This window comes from Protopterus annectens, chromosome 8.part0 (assembly GCF_019279795.1).
Source record: "Protopterus annectens isolate FY-2018-M chromosome 8.part0, PAN1.0, whole genome shotgun sequence".
Classification (NCBI taxonomy): Eukaryota; Metazoa; Chordata; order Ceratodontiformes; family Protopteridae; genus Protopterus; species Protopterus annectens.
In genome coordinates, this window is record NC_056741.1 from 1,153,373,396 (window position 1) to 1,153,388,922 (window position 15,527).

Below are 15,527 nucleotides of genomic sequence, written 5' to 3' on the forward strand. Positions count from 1 at the left end.
TTACTTTTTCTCCTAGGATTTGTGGTTTTCTGGCAGCTCATTGAGGACTGAAGTTACTAATCATAGCAGACATTTGGATTACAGACTTCATATCCTTCAGCAAATGTATACTAATGCAAAACATGTTATTCTGTAAACTTAAGTTTTAAAGAGTATTTGAAATCTGTTCCTGGTTTAGGGCCTTTGTTCCCCCATAATGTTTGCCTGTGTCCAGAATTATTGGGCTAAGAAGTTGATGGGTATGATTACCAGTAATGAGAGGTGAAACTGATGATAATACATATTTGGGGTCTAAGTTATATGAATGAATGTTCATAATATTGAACACTCTAAAGAGCGAAAATGCCCGACCTCGAACTCCACCCCCCACTAAATATGTATACCAACTCCAAGATCGCACTACAGTGAGGAAAGGGCAAATATTCTGACCTTCACTGTACTGCGATCCCACAAGAAGCACTTTGAGGTCCGGCATTTTTGCTCTTTAGAGTGTTCGAAATTATGAACATTCATTCATATAATATAGACCCACATACTTGTCTGCACTGTGACACATGAGACTGTGATCTTATGACTGTGTAGTAGAAACAAGGAACTTTAACATCAAAAAGATACAGGTCATTACAAAATTGTATTTTATCTCACCATTTTCTACTTCAAAGCTCATTTACCATCTTAATTGCGCTCTGGTCAAACTCAGCATTCTCTTTCTTTTCTTTAAGCTCCAAGTCTTCTCGAGTAGTAGCAATGATGTCCAATACGAAAAGCAAAGTTTTCCGCAGATGTACGGATTTTTTTGGAAGAAATAGTGGAGTTGTGACATCTCCATCCTGCACTGCTGTGGAAAATGGTCCAGTGTACTGTTGAGGAGACATTTATATTTACACCGGCACAAGAAGAGTTCAATTTCTTTTCAGGAAAAAAGTTTTGCTGGAAAGCTGTTGTGTACATTATTCATATAAATCATCTTTAGAAATCTGATGTGGTATAGTTTGCTATTGCACCAGCCCAGTGTTACTCGAATGTTAGCCAAATGTTCATGCACTTGGTAAAGAAATTGAGTATCTGAGGGATTTCATATCCAGCCATGCCGGTTGTAAATTCAGAAGCAAACATTCATAGAATGATTAAACATAGGTCATGAAAGATGAGTTTCAATGAATACTTTCCAGTCAACAGAAATAGGAAACATAATATTGAAAATCTTATTTTTATTCATAAAGTTGATTAACATGGGACAGTTGCATTTGCGTGTAGATCATTTGCAGTACCAAGAAATACTGTTTTATTCAAATAATGAGAAAACAGGAATAAAGTTTAGGTTTAAGAACAGGTCATTTACTTAGTATCATGTTAAACATCACAGTGGCTTGTAATTAGGTTACCTTGAGGAGGAAATGCATGTAAACACAATCACACCTTCTGCAGCATCAGCAAAAACAGAAAAAAAATCCATTCATCTGTGCAGAATTCATGCATAGCAGGCTTAATAAGCGAGAGATAGTTGTCTGATAAATGTGTTAATTTAGATGAGAATCTCTAAATATGTACTTGGTATACAGCAGGGTATGGAATAGAAGTGTAATTATTCACAGAAACAGAATACAGAAGATTGCATATGGCAGCAGAAATGGGTATACAGCAGAGCTTATCTTATATTTATAACTGTTCAGTATGTAGGATGTACTTGGGGCATAAAAGATGCACAATATGTAGTATTAAGGGCACAGAATTACAATGCACACCACAAAGCAGTGTGAGTAAGCAGTGTGCAGTACAGCATGAGAAAGTAAGGAACAGTAGTTGTAGGTAATTCAGGACTGCTGCTTTGTAGCACTTTTACTACTAAGCAGAGGTTTCCTAGAGCATTACTGATTGCTGTACCTGTAGGGAGTTCGTGATTACAATTTGAAGGGAGATGTTGCTCAGCCTTTCACTTTTTTTTTGTCAAGTCTGATGGCAACAGTTTGAATTCCGAAGAGCAGCTTCAAGCTACACTTGAGTTTATTCCAGTAGTTGAAATTTTATTTTGTGGATTTTCTCTCAGTATATTTCTTGGGGTTCTGACAGAATGTTGCTTAGTTGATCATTTTCTTATTTTCACACTGAGTTTGTTTAATTGTGTTTTGGTTAGATCTTTGCTTCTAAACCAGGCAAGTGTCCTTGTAGTAGTTAAGTCAATCACCTTTTTGTTTTTATTGCTTGGGGCCTGATCATCCTGTTGTCTGCTGCCCATTTTGCAGAGATTTAGTGAGGTTATCCCTAAACAGTGTGAGTGGTATCTGGACAGCCTTCTTAGCTGAGAAACAGAGCTTACTCTGACAAGCTTGTTCATCTCCTAACCGTTATAATCACCTTTCTGGCATGATTAAAAATAAATATGGAGAAGAGTAGGTATTCTGAACCTGAGCAAAAGTGAGAGACACAGTAAACATTTGGATAAGAAAGGAAAAGGTTAAACTTTGTAGAGAGTCCTGAACACGTTGAAAAATACAGGCCCATCACCTGGCAAGCACCAGTTTAGAAGCCTGTTGCACTAATGGACTGAATTTCAGTGCTGACTGCTACTTCTACTATTACAAGGATACCACTGGGAATTCGATTATTATTTTTTTCCACTTTATGTTCTTAGGATAGGAGGCTTGTAAGCTGTCAGACATTAGACTTGTACATTGACAGACACCAGTGATTTAAGCTCCTTCCATACCTCTCAATCTGCAGATATTAAAAATTGGTACAAAGGTCCTTGAAAACAATAGGTAGGTCCTGTCAAAAATCTGGACATTTAATTAGTATAAAAATTTTAATTCCAAATAGCACATAATTCTTCCCGCTTCCAGTAGGAATGTGAGATATAGCCCCCCAAAAACGTTAAAAAAACAGTTGCAGAATAATGGAAAAATAAACACATTATCAAAGAGATTGTGTAAAATCTGTAGACTTGAATGAACTGTATTGCAAAGTTGTACCACATAAGGTCATTTATTTTTTTCTGAAAATGAGATGTTAGATGTGTGCCCTGTTTAAATTAATGGTGCCACTAGTATGTTGGTCATGTAGTGTGATTTTCTTTGTATAAGACAGCTTTAAAATATTTAGAAAATTGTGAGAAGAGGTAAATTATTCCTGAAAATGGGAAATGTTCCTTCAAAATAGGGACAGTTAAGATATCAGGCTTCTACCCTTTTGCTGACCTCAGTAACAATTCCCACATTTATGAAGTGTGATTAGCTGGAGCTTACTGTAGTGAGATTGCAGTGTGCCCTGCTTGGTGGAGTCCATTTTATGGTCACTGTAACATCAGAATAGACTCTAGCAGCCCCTCAGTGCCTGAAAACTAGATACTAGATGATATAGAGACTTAAAAAAAGGAAAACTCCACCCTAGAACTAAAAACATCTTTTTTTCACTCTCTCTGATGTTCTTCATGTTTCACTGTTGCAGTCATTACATTTGTGTTATCCTGCTGGCAGGTTGCCCTTGGTCGGCCTGAATTCCAAAGTCTTGGGTCCTGCGTTGGTTGCTGTCGCCTCTTCCCTGACGTCAGGTCGTCAGGAGTATAAAAGATGCAGCAGACGCCATTTTATTCAGTCTTTCTTGCCGTGCGGTGCCCGAAGCAGAAGCAGTCCGCAAGTGCCAGTCGGCCGACTCCTGAGATTTTCGTGTTCAAGTTTCAGATCTGAAGTCTTCATTAAAAGCTAAGTACCCCGTTGGGGAAACTTTTTTCTTCCTCCAGACCGATGTCAGAAAAAGTTAATAATTGTATTTCTTGTGGGAAGCAAATACCTCATAAGGACTTTCATTCTTACTGTATTCCTTGCCTAGGCCCTGACCCCTGCTAGTTGTCGGTTTTGTGCTAGATTTAACCAACGCACTATTAAGCGTCGGTACAATTTTGCATTAAGCTATTTTGGGCGAAGATTTAATTATACAGTGTCGTCGGATAGCCATCCGACTACCGGAGTTCACAAAAAACGCAAAGAAAAAGAAAAAGACAGGCAACCGAGGTCCAAAACAGACGATGAAGCTTCTCCTAAGCAAGTCGCCGGCTCGCCGGTTCTCAGTGAGGCGCCTTTGCAGCCCCTGACGCCCGCTACTTTAGAGTCGCAGGCCGCTACCGACTCCCACGTGGAGTCGGCCAGGCCGCAGGAAACTCAAGGTATTGGAGCATCGGAGATTATTCCCTCAGATGGGTCCGGAGCCACTGAGCAGGCATCAGCTTCTGAGGGTGTATTCAGACCTAAACAATTATATATTAAACCGACTTCAAAGACTAAAACACCTTTAAAGACAAAGAAGCAAGTTCACCAGCCACAAGGACAGGCCTTCATGCCCAAAAAACAGATGCTCAAAATGGCCGAAGATTTAATTACCTTGATCAGGGGTTCCCATCCCCCTCCTGATAAGAGGCCTAGGCAAGAGACAGACTATGAATCTTCACATCAGGTTTCCATTTCTTCTGATTCCTCTTCAGATCGGGAATATTCCCTTCCCCCCTATGAGGATGCTGAAGAATCAATTCCTTCAGCTTGTCCTCCTGAGGACTACTCTTTTGGGGAAATCTTGCATACCATGAGGGAGCACTTCCACTGGGAGAGCCAGGATTTTTCAGAATCTAAGAAAAAGCTCAGAGACTTCCATTTACTTCCTCAACACAGGCCTCTAGCTATTCCACCTGTGTTGGACATTGTAGATGATGTGTTCTCGGAGTCCAGTCTGACCCCTGACTCTTTACCTCCAGCTCCTGTTAAGCCGGACAGATACTACAGGGTCCCTGACTTTCATACATTCCTTTTCAAAAACCCTTCTGCAGACCCAGAAACTATTTTTCAGGGTCCAAAAGGGGTCAAGGCTTCTACTGCAAAAAACCCTATCCCCTCTGATAGGGATTCTAGGACTCTGGATAGATGGGGAAAAAAGATTTACACATCTGCTACTTTGGCTATAAGGGCCTTAAATTGCCAGTTTCATATGCTCAGATAGCAGTATATCATGACACTGCTTAAACAGAAAATGATGGCAAATTCTGAATGTGAAGAAAACAAAGAAATACAAGATTTATTGCATGCAGCTGAACAAGTTGGAAAGCATACTTTGCAATGTGGTTTTGATTCTCTGGAGGCCTCCTGCAGCACCGCTGTTACGGGTTCTGTCATTAGGAGGCATGCTTGGTTAAAAGAAAAAAATCTGCCTGACCATGTTAAAGCAAAATTATTAGATGCTCCTTTGCAACCGGATACCTTGTTTGGTGTTAAGGCAGAAGAGGTGTTAAAGAAAATGGAAGACAAAGCTAAATCTATGCAAACGGTCTAGGATTTATTACAGGTACAGCCACCTAGATTTAGCAGACACTGGCCTACAAAGAATTGGTCCTTTCCAGTCTCAGACAGACCTCAAAGGGGCAGATCCAGACACCTTAGAGGCAGATCACCGCCGCAAGAATCCTACAGGTCTAAGCAGTGGAGTGCCTCTACCTCCAAAGGTGGAGAGGACAAATCACAATCATACAGGAAACAGTCCCAATGACTTCCCCCTGCTTGCACCAAGCACTTATCTTCTGGCAGCACCCTTAGGGGGGAAACTAGCACTTTTTTCTCAAAATTGGCACATTATAACCCAGGACAAATGGGTTCGGTTGGCCAGACCTGCCAAAAAATCAATGGGCAGAGGCTCAAAAACAAGCCGCAGCTCTCATGGACATGAAGGCTATTCAATAAGTGCCTCAGCAAAAGCAGGGACAAGGATTTTACTAAAGACTGTTCTTGGTACCGAGAAAGGACCAAGCATGGAGACCAATACTGGACCTATCTAATCTAAACACTTTCCTGGATATACCAAAATTCAAGATGTTGACTTTACAGCAGCTTCTGCCCATGCTGGGCAGCAAGGCTTGGCTCGTGACTTTAGACCTAAAAGAGGCATACCTGCATGTCCCAATCAGGCAAACATGCAGAAGATTTCTCAGATTCAAGGCTGGCTCAAAGCATTACCAATTCTCTGCACTGCCCTTTGGCTTATCTACTGCACCCAGGGTCTTCACAAAGTGCCTGGCACCAGTAATTGCATTCTGCAGACAAAGAGGAATACAAATATATCCTTACTTGGACGACTGCCTCATACAAGCAGAGAACAAGGAATTCTACTACAGCATCTGACATTTGTGATAAGACTTTTAACATGCCTAGGGTACACAGTCAACAAAAAGAAATCAAAACTAGTACCCTCTCAAGAGATAATATTTCTGGGTGCAAGCTTAAATACAACTGCCCAGATGGCTTATCTGACTCTAGACAAAAAAGGCAACTGACTACCTATTTCAAGGAAATGGCAACAAAGGCCCAGTTATCTGCAAGAAAAATTCTGCAGGCTTTGGGCTTCATGGCATCCTGCATCTTACTAATTCCATATGCAAGACTGCATATGAGGAAAATTCAGTGGTACCTAAAAAGTGTTTGGATGCAGCATTTCCACAGTCTGGAAACAATGATTACTCTAATTCCCTGCATGCAACAGGAGTTTCGATGGTGGGCAAAGGGTTGTCACCAAAACAAGGGACAGCCATTCTCACTACCCCCAGCCAGGCAGAGCCTAACGATGGATGCATCAGATTATGCCTGGGGGGCACACATGGCAGGAAGAGGCATTCAGGGCACCTGGTCAACAAACCAAAAACATTTACATATTAATCAAAAAGAGATGCTAGCTGTTCAAAATGCCCTGACAGCCTTCAAGGACCTACTTCATCCGGGACAACTACTGATAAAGACCGACAACACCACGGTCATGTGGTACATAAGCAGGGGGGGGGGCACTCATTCTTATCCCCTGTGCAGACTAGCCATGGCTTTATGGGACACAGCATTGACTTAAGAAGTTCATCTGCATTCACAATTCCTACCAGGAAAGGAAAACACTCTGGCAGATGAACTAAGCAGAAACCTTATGGATCCCCACGAGTGGCACCTGGATCCACAAGTCTTCAACATGATAACAAAGAAATGGGGATGCCCGGACATAGATCTATTTGCCTCCCCTCAAAACAATCAACTAAAAAGATTCTGCACAAGGGCTTATCACAGACAAGCTTGGAAAGTGGACGCCTTATCTTTCAACTGGACAAACCTATCAGTATATGCCTTTCCTCCACTACCTCTCCTCCCCAAGGTACTCCTAAAGGTCAAGCAGGAAAAAACAAAAATTATTCTGATTGCCCCAGACTGGCCACGCCATTACTGGTATCCGATCTTAAGGAACTTGTCCCAATACCCAGCCAGGACCTTACCTCAAATACCTCATCTACTGTCCCAGCAAAACAATCAGATTCTGCACAGCCAACTCAGGATCCTAAACCTGGCAGCATGGCAGATATTGTAGCCATACAAACCACACCTCTCAGTAAAGCTGTGATGGATATCATTTTAGAAGCCAGAAGGCCTAATACTAGAAAATCCTATGCTGGGAAATGGAAGAGATTTTGTGCTTGGAACCAAGCTCAAGGAACTGATACAGCTGTCCCAAATATTCCTCAGATTTTGCAATACTTAACTGAGATACTGGACAAAGGCCTATCTTTCTCATCAATTAAAATCCATGCCTCTGCCATTTTAGCTCATTACAATACAGAGCCACCACTCTTTTCGCATCCTTTATTAAGGCAGTACCTCAGAGGAGCCACAACTTAAGGCCTTCAAGGAGACCGCCAATACCTGCATGGGACCTCAGTTATGTCTTGGAAAAACTCACCTTACCTCCTTGTGAGCCAGCTGCTACTGCAGATATAAAATTCTTATCTTGGAAAACAGCTCTGCTCCTAGCAATAACATCTGCAAGACTAGATTCAGAGCTACAGGCCCTCATGGCCGTGGAACCCTTTATAATTTTCTATCCAGGCAGGGTCTCTCTGAGAACAAACCCTACATTTATGCCTAAGGTGGCATCCAGTGTAGCCCTTAACCAAACTATTCATTTGCCAACCTTTTATCCAAATCCACAGAACAAGGGGGAGAAAATTCTGCTTTCTTTGGATGTACACAGACAACTTAGATTTTCCTTGGACAAACCTAAAGTTTTCAGAAAGACAGAACAATTTTACTAGTGGCATATGCCACAGCATCACAAGGAAAGTTTATCTCCAGAAGACTATTTCAAAGTGGATAGGTCACTGCATTCGTTTCTGCTACTCACAGCATGGCAAACCAGTGCCTAAGGGCATTAGGCCACATTCAACCAGAGTTGCAGCCACTTCTGCAGCCTTTCTCAGGGGAGTACCAACCAAAGACATTTTAGAGGCTGCCACTTGGAGTTCAGTGCATACCTTTACAAAACATTACAATGTGCCTCTTTACTGTAAATCCAGGGCAGGCTTTGCCACTGCAGTTCTGCAAGGCCTCATAGCTGCTCCTAATGCTATTTAGTTCCAGCCCCCCAACCATAGCTTTGGAACTCAACCCAAATGTAATAACTGCAACAGTGAAACACGAAAAACATAGTACAGTTGTGTAAACTTACCATAAATGTAGATGTTAGAGTGTATTCACTGTTGCAGTCCAGGCTACCGACCCGCCATCCCCCTTATTTTTGCTGGAACTTATCTTTACTTCTCTAATCTATACAATCTAGGTGGTGTATTTGCTTATAGATGAAGGTAAAGCTTATTTCTGGTGCATGTATGTTTTATTTACATAAATTTAGCCTACCCTTTTCGGGGCACCTGACATCTGGGGCAAGAAAAACTGAATAAAATGGCATCGGCTGCATCTTTTATACCCCTGATGATCTGACGTCAGGGAAGAGGCGACAGCAACCGACGCAGGACCCAAGACTTTGGAATTCAGGCCTACTGAGGGCAACCTGCCAGCAGGATAACCCAAATGTAATGACTGCAACAGTGAATACACTCAAACATCTACATTTATGGTAAGTGTACACAACTGTACTTTTCCTGACCTATTTTTAACACCTCAAAATCACTCAGTGCTTTATTTGTAATTTTAGCCTGTTTTCCACAACATGGCTACTGATAGGGCTTGAAGTATCAACATTATTGTATCAACATTATCTTGTTCCCCCTCAACCCTTTCTCTTTCCCATAATGCTTTGTATGACTCATGCCAGACATAAGGAATTAACTGTGAATTTCCATGTTATTGACATATAATAGGATTTGTGTGAATCACTTTTACCTTTTTACCTTCTGTAAAGGGACAGCTTCTTTTCTGCCTCTAATCACCCTTATTTATGTTTGGCTCATGGCTTGTTTTGCACTATACTTAGAAGTTATCCAGCTACAGCCAGACAAGTAACTAAATTGCAGGCCTTTGTTCAGCGTTTTCTGTTGTACTTCCAAGAGGAATTGATTCTGCAAGGGTCTGTCAGTGCAGTGACAGGTTTAACACCTCTGCAGTAGTGTGTGTGTGTGTGGGGGGGGGGGGACTGTTAATTCATCTTGAACTACAAAAGAAAACCCTGAACAAAGGCCTGCAATTTAGCTACTTTTCTGGCTATAGCTGGATAACTTCTAAGTATAGTGTAAAACAAGGTCTGAGCCAAACATAAATGAGGGTGATTAGAGACAGAAAAGAAGCAATCCTTTTACAGAAGGTAAAGAAGATAAGTGACCCGCACAAATCCCATTATATGTCAATGGCGTGGGAATTCACAGTTTCTTCCTTTTGCCTGGCATGAGTCATACAAAGCATTATGGGAATGAGATAGGGTTGAGGAAGAACAAACTCGCGTTGCTATATCAAGCCCCATTGGTAGCCATGTTTGGGGAAAACAGGGTAGAATTACAAATCAATCACTTAGAGTGATTTTGAGTTGTTGAAATAAGTCACGAAACGAAAAAAACTGATTTTTTTTTTTTTCTTTTTTTGTTCTAGGGTGGAGTTTTCCTTTGAGTCAGATGCCACACTTTGGCCATCCCAGTGTCTTCCCCCCTTGGACAACCTATCTAATCTAGGCTTATCTGATATTTGTGCCCCTCCTACATTCTACTGATTACGGTAGTTACGTATTATCACAACCAGATTTTGAGCCTGGTGTAATTGCTGATGTTATCACAAACCAATGTTATAGTAACTTATAAGAGGTGTGTGAACAAAGAGGAGAAGGAATAATGGCCAGATTTTCTTCCTGGGTAGCATCCTTTACCGGTGTAATGTAATGCTAACCGAAATGGCCAGAGAAGAAGAAATACCACAGTGCTTAGTAGATAAACAAGCAGAGTCTCTTCCACAGGGAATTCTGATTATCATAGTGTTTACTCTCACTGAATAATCACTCCCAGCAAAGTACAAATCAGTGAAAGGCATACAAACAGGTGGATTGTTATCTCTTAAGGCGAAGCATGTTACAGTGCCTCGCAGCACTATACATAACTATACCCAACTTAAGACATGCATCTGGAGCATCCCCCCCCCCCCCCCGGCCTCCGCTGAAAATTGGCTTCATTCCAAGTCTGCCTTTCCCGGTTAACAAATGATAAATAAATAAAAACATTTAAAAAAAGGGAACATAGTGCAGAGGCCAAAAAAGTCAGAGACTGCATGCCTTATTTCATCCCTGCATGAAGTCAGACCCAAAGGAAATGGTTATCAATGCACATGTGAATTAGTACATTAATCACGACCTTCAAGAACTGCTGTCACTGGCAAGGTGCTACTGTATGCCTTAACCGCATTTTCCATTCATTCACTATGCTAAAGGAGGCTACCCAAGAGCAGGATTTTTCCAGTATTCCCGGTTTGGTCTTGCAAACAATGTGATAAAAAAGTAATTTGGAGTTTGCACACCCCATTTCACTGTGACATTAGTTTCGGTATAACTTCAGCAATGACAGCAAGTTCTAAATCTGGTTACGATAATACGCAAGTAGCCCGATTACTCTAGCTGAGGCTGATGTTTTCCCCTGCAGTTGAGACAAACCACCTATAACTTACCTGATGCTTTCTTCTCATTGCCAGCATCCCTGATGTCTCCTCTCCCAGTAGTAGTGTTCCATATACCCTTGATGGCATGCTTCTTTGGTGCCTGGTACCAGCCCACAGAGCTTCAGCTCCCCATCTCCTGCAGTTTCTGTGCCATTAGTCTACCAGCAATTGCAGTACATGGGGTTCACCAGCTTATTCCTTTGTAGTCTTGTGTTTTTTTTTTTTTAAGTTAGAAGAATTGGGCTGGCTGGTGGCTTACAAGTGCTAGTCTTTCTGGGCTGGCATGTTCAGCATTAATGGTTAGCCTTCTGTCCCTCCCACTAAATGGGGCATACAGTATTTCTCTGCTTCATGTTCAGACCTTCTGCAGAAGAAGAACTTGGTTGACTTGTCTTCTAGAAAGTGAAGTGAATCAAACTATGATGGCCTGCCCACATATGCAGTTGAAGAGGAGGGAATCTCCTCTCCATTCTTCTGAGGTTTGCAAAGATCCTCAGAGCACTGTAGTGATATATCTTTTTCATATTATATGACAGAGCTAACCTTTACTAAATTACTTACTTGGAATTAGTTTTAGGAAAGTCTCTAGCATAACTTATTTTGGTTATAAATTTTATTTTATGTTAGTGTTGCGTTCTTTTTGTGTTCATTGTAACTAGAGCTAACTGTGCTACCTACATCTGCTTCTATATTGGCAAAAGCCACCCACAGTCCTAAATGGAGGATAACCCATCATCTTTGTTATCAGGACTGTGGACCACAGCAGGCCACTGTCAAAGCACAGTGATATTCGAAAAGGTTTTGTGAAGTTTTACTTCTTTGTACTGGAACCACTACAAAGGGCAATGAATGTTTAAATACCTGCCAGTTCCTGGTTTGAACGCTATCTCCATGTAAGGGGGGGATACTTCAGTTAAGGCTGCTTAATATACAAGAACATTTTATTGATAGTCACAGATCTTTTAGTGACACTCACAGATTGCGACTGCTCCTGCCTTGATTAGAATAGATTTTGCACAGTCTAGAATTTACCAGACCTCTAAAATTTTAAACAAATAATCAAGAACTAATGACGTAATGTACTATTTCAAATGGACTGCACATTATTTGCATTTATCTGAACACTCCTGTTGTCATCTTCCTTTTTGATAGCTAGCTTGCTTTCACAATGTTTTTTTCAAGCTGTTTGTGTTTTTTTTCATGACTCTGATTTTTTACATTGGTTACCGGAGCTGCAGTTAGCTTTTACCCATGGACCAGCTATGGGCAGCATCCAGTGCTTCCATAGGATGGCTTCATCAGGCACAGAAACATATGTGGGTGAAGGAGGCACAGAAACAGTGGGCATAACTATCCAAATGATTTTATCAGTCCTGGCTCCACATACTTAGTACTACCTGAGAAAACTGCACCATACTGTATGTATGCCACCTGCCTCTGTTGGACACAACCTTGATATCTGAAGGACTATGTGTTAGGTTTTGTTTAAAAAAAAAAAAAAAAAGTTAACATTTTTTCACCTTGTACCCTTTATGAGGGGCAAAAATACTGGTCTTGGTTATATTTTGAGATTCTCATTTGTGTATATCCCTGCAACCAGTGTTTGCCATCACTGGCTTATAGCTCTAAAGGCTTCACACCATTGGTCCATCACCTGAGACCATTAGTGGTTTCCTTTGTCTAGATAGTAAAACCTGATACCCCAACTTTGGGAAATTCTCTCATGCCAAATTAGCTACCACTGCTAAGCAATCACAACAGTTGCTGACTGTTCATGAGGCATTCCCTGATTGGCCTGATCTGACCTCTCTGCAATGGTCATTCTGATACCATGCAAATTTTGCTGACACTGCAAAGCAGTCATGATTACTGGATTTTATGATGTGTTCTCTGACTTGCCTAATGTTCCACTTCTATGATTGGCTTGTTCTGCCACTAGGAAAGTCATCCCACTGACCAAGCTTTTTCTAGCAGCCCACTGCCATCCTTGTCTCCTACTCGCTACTCCTATGACACACTCCTGGTTGCCTTAACTATTTATAATGTAAAATTAATTTGTTTTCTAGCTTTTAAGTCTTTAACATTCTGGATCTGAAGTCTTATATTGGTAAAAATGCTAATCTGTTTAAACTATTTTGGATGGAGCTCAATAAAGGCTATTTTTGAAAGGAATCCTGTTGACTCTTACCTGCACATTCCAATAAGGGAATCTTGCAGGAAATACCTATGCTTCAGAGCAGGCTCCATGCACTGTCAGTTCTGTGCACTTCCCTTTGGCTTATCTACTGCACCCAGGGTATTCACAAAGTGTCTAGCTCCAGCCATTGCATTTTGCAGGCAGAAAAATATTCAAATATATAGACTTCTTCCTCTGTTCATCTGCCAAACAAGGAGTCTCGACAGAAGTGTGTATTTAGTTCAGCGGCTTTCACACCATTTCACGAGTTTGCAGAGGGATCTCCTCAAGGAGTTAGGAGATTTAATACAGGGTGCTTGTCCTGAGGGAGTCCCTGATAGGATCTCTGCTCAGTTGTCCACCCTAAATTCGGTAGTTAACTCCTTCATGCGGCTTATCTCCCATGCAGCTGATTGAGTGAGCAGAGCAGCAGGTTCAGGAGTTGCCCTTAGGTGCCACTCCTGGATGCACTTGTGTAATTTTGCAGAGCCTTTTAAGTCCACCTTCACCAACACCCCATTTGATGGTTCCTCCTTGTTTGGTCCCAAGGTGAAAGAAACACTCACTCGGTTTGGCAGGAAGGAAAGACTCTCTCTGCTGTGGGAGTCCATTTTACCATCCCCTCTCGACCATACCCCAAAGGTCAAAGGGGAGGTAAGATGTGGTTCAAAAAGTCCCAGAGGACCTTTCCGGAGACAGAGTGAATCCTCCTTCAGAGGCAGAGGAGGAGGAAATGGTAGATGTCGCCCTAGAGGCAGGGGTGGTCCGCAATACCAGCAAGGCCGTGATTCCTTTTGAGGGTGGCCATATCAGCGCTCCTGATGTGGGGCCCGATTGCATTTCTCTGGGGCCAGTGTGGGGTTACATCTCTTTGTATTCAGAAGCCTTGCTAAATATAACCCAAGACAAGTGGGTACAAATAGTTGTTACCAGAGGCTATATCATACCCTTTTCCCTTCCACCGTTTGTTTCCAAAAAGCTCCCAGATGTTCCACCCAGTCACAGGGATCAGGCAACTGTGGAGATCAACAAGTTGCTCTCAAAAAGAGTCATCCAGCCCATCCCAGCAGACCAGACAGGATCCGGAACTTACTCCAGGTTCTTTTTAGTCCCAAAACGAACCGGAGACTGGAGGCCAATTTTGGACCTCAACAGATTAAACGAATCCTTGAGAAAGGACAAGTTTCAGATGGTCACACTGCAGTCGATACTCCCGTTGTTAGGGAAAGACTATTGGATGTGCTCTCTGGATCTCCAAGACGCCTACTACGAATTAAAAATGGACAAGGCATCTGGTCTCACCACAGCCCCCAGGGTGTTCACCAAATGCATGGCAGTAGTGACAGCTCACCTGAGATGTCAGGGATTCCAGGTGTTTCTGTATTTGGACGACTGGCTCCTGACCACTCCCACCAGGCATCTACTCCTCCAAAACAGGGATGCCACCATTCAGCTTTGCGCTCAACTAGGGATCTCCATAAACTGGGAAAAATCTGCACTACTGCCCTTGCAATCTGATTTTTATAGGCACAGAGGTAGACACAGTGGATGTGACAGTTCGTCTTCCCGCCGAAAGAGCACAAAACCTCATCTAACAAGTTCAGCGTCTGTTCCCGCTTCGGAAAGTCAAAGCAAAATGGATTCTTCAACTTCTTGGAACAATGGCCTCAACCATTCTGCTAATGCCTTTAGCCAGGTTGCACATGAGAATCCTTCCATACCTCCTGTTCTCCCATTGGTCATTCCAATATCTACCGCTGAGTCACCCTATCCTACTGACGGAATCATGCAAAAAGGACCTTTGTTGGTGGATAGCCCCCAACAACTTGTTCACAGGAGCTCCCTTTGTGCCTGCCCAACCCATTGCCACTGTGACCACAGATGCCTCCCAGGTCGGGTGGGGGGACATTATCTTGGCAGGACTGTCCACGGCACATGGCAAGAACATGAGGCTCATCTGCATATTAACGTTCTGGAGATGAGAGCGGTGCTTCTGGCGTTGCAAGCACTTCAGGACCTTCTTTCTCCAGTGACGATTGTGATACAGTCGGACAACATGTCGGTTGTGTGGTATATCAACAAACAGGGCGGTACCAGATCTTACCCACTCTGTCGAGAGGCCATGCGAGTTTGGGAATGGGCAATTTCTTCCCAGCGCTTTCTGGTGGCAACGCACATTCCGGGGACAACCAACGTGATAGCCGACAAGCTAAGCCGGGCAATCTTACTGCCTCACGAGTGGTCTCTGAAGCAGGAAATAGTGGAACACATTTTCCGAAAATGTCGACAACCTTGCTGCGACCTTTTTGCCAGTCCAGTCAATGCCAAGTGCAGCAGTTATTTTTCCCTAATTCCCCCTCCGGGGGAAACGCCCAGAGATGCTCTGGTTCACGATTGGCCCACGGGACCTCTATATGCCT

The 15,527-nt window shown here is 42.5% G+C and overlaps 1 long non-coding RNA gene across 1 annotated transcript in view; it reads left to right on the forward strand.

Moving 5' to 3' along the window:
- Positions 1 to 1,332, forward strand: part of LOC122809281 — a 38,566-nt gene extending 37,234 nt beyond the window's left edge. The window contains exon 3 of the long non-coding RNA XR_006365886.1: positions 723 to 1,332. This is a non-coding gene — a long non-coding RNA (uncharacterized LOC122809281). The remainder of the gene's footprint in view (positions 1 to 722) is intronic.
- Positions 1,333 to 15,527: the final 14,195 nt, after the last annotated feature.